Source organism: Schistocerca americana, unplaced genomic scaffold (assembly GCF_021461395.2).
Source record: "Schistocerca americana isolate TAMUIC-IGC-003095 unplaced genomic scaffold, iqSchAmer2.1 HiC_scaffold_71, whole genome shotgun sequence".
Lineage (NCBI taxonomy): Eukaryota > Metazoa > Arthropoda > Insecta > Orthoptera > Acrididae > Schistocerca > Schistocerca americana.
This window is the reverse complement of record NW_025726467.1, coordinates 305185-307428: the sequence shown is the minus strand read 5'-3', so window position 1 is coordinate 307428 and position 2244 is coordinate 305185.

Sequence of the window (2244 nt, the reverse complement as noted above, 5' to 3'; positions counted from 1 at the left end):
TCGAGATTCAATACATCGTCCTCCAGCCGACTTGTCTCCAAAGGTCTATTGCTGCCTCGGGCACCTTATGGTCGTTCTCCTGTAAGTCTAGATTTTGGAATCCGACGCAAAACTGACATTGAATTCTAACGTTCTGACCATGCTATCGACGATGATACATTCAAGTTTGATCGAGATTCAGTACATCGTCCTCCAGCCGACTTGTCTCCAAGGGTCTATTGCTGCCTCGGGCACTTTATGGTCGTTCTCCTGTGAGTCTACATTATCGAATCCGACGCAAACCTGACATTGAATTCTAACGTCCCGACCCTGGTAACAATGACAGTACATTCATGTTTGGTCGAGATACAATACATCGTCCTCCAGCCGACAACACTCGAAGGGTCTATTGCTGCATCGGGCACCTTATGGTCGTTCCCCTGTGAGTCTAGATTTACGAATCCGACGCAAAAATGACTATGACTATGACCCTGCTAACGACGATAGTACATTCAAGTTTGGTCGAGATTCAGTACATCGTCCTCCAGCCGAGTTGTCTCCAAGGGTCTATCGCTGCCTCAGGCGCGTTATGGTCGTTCTCCTCTAACTCTAGATTGTCGAATCGGACGCAAAACTAACGTTTAATTCTAATGTTCCGACTCTGCTAACGACGATGATACATTCAAGTTTGGTCGAGATTCAATCCATCGTCCTCCAGCCGACTTCTCTGCAAGGGTCTATTGCTGCCTCGGTCACCTTATGGTCGTTCTCCTGTGAGAGTAGATTTTCGAATCCGACGCATAACTGACTTGTAATTATAACGTTCCGACGCTGCTAAAGACCAAGGTACACTCAAGTTTGGTCGAGATTCAATGCATCGTCCTTCAGCCGACTTGTCTCATAGGATCCATTGCTGCCTGGGGCACCTTATGATCGCTCTCCTGTGAGTCTAGGTTTTCGAACCCGACGCAAAACTTGCATTTCATTCGAAAGTACGAACCCTTCTAATGATGATGGAACACACAAATTTCGTCGTGATTCAATAGATCGTCCTCCAGCCTACTTCACTCCAAGGGTCTATTGCATCGGGCAGCTTAAGGTCTTTCTACTGTGAGTCTCCTTTTCGGATCCGACGAAAAACTGACTAGAAATTGTAACGTTCAGAGCCTCCTAATGACGATGGAACACAAATTGTGTCGAAATTCAATACATTGCCCTCCAGACGACTTGTCTCTAAGGGTCTATTGCTGCCTCGGGCACCTTATGTTCGTTCTCCTGTGAGTCTGGGTTTTCGAATCCGACGCAAAACTTACATTTAATTATAACGTTCCGACCCTGCTAAAGACCATTGTACATTCAAGTTTGGTCGAGATTCAATACATCGTCCTCAAGCCGACTTCTCTCCAAGGGTCTATTGCTGCCTCGGGCACCTTATGGTCGTCGTCCTGTGAGTCTAGATTTTCGAATCCGACGCAGAACTGACATTAAATTATAAAGTTCCGCCCCGCTAATGACGATGGTACACTCATATTTGGTCGAGATTCAATAAATCGTCCTCCAGCCGACTTGTCTTCAAGGGGCTATTGCTGCCTCGGGCACCTTATGGTCGTTCTCCTGTGAGCCTACATTTTCGAATCCGACCCAAAACTGATCTAATTCTTACGTTTCGACCCTGCTAACGACGATGGAACACACAAATATCGTCGCATTTCAATACATGGTCCTCCAGCCTACTTGTCTAATAGGGACTATTGCTGCTTCGGGCACCTTATGGTCGTTGTCCTGTGAGTCTACGTTTTCGAATCCGATGCAAAGCTGACATTTAATTATAACGTTCCGAACCTATTAAAGACGATGGTACACTCATGATTGGTCAAGATTCAGTAAATCGTCCTCCAGCCGACTTGTCTCCAAGGGTCTACTGCTGCCTCGGGCACCTTAAGGTCGTTCTCCTGTGGGCCTACATTTTCGGACCCGACGCAAAACAAATATCTAATTCTGACTTTCGACCCTGCTAACGACGAAGGAACACACAAATTTCGTCGCATTTCAGGTCCTCCAGCCTACTTCTCACCAAGGGTCCATTGCTGCCTCGGGCACCTAACGGTCGTTCTCCTGTGTGTCTAGATTATGGAATACGACGCAAAACTGACATTTAATTCTAACGGACGGGCCCTGCTAACGACGATGGAACACACAAATTTCGTCTCGATTCTATGCATCGTCCTCCAGCCTACTTCTCTCCAGGGGTCTATTGCTGCCTCG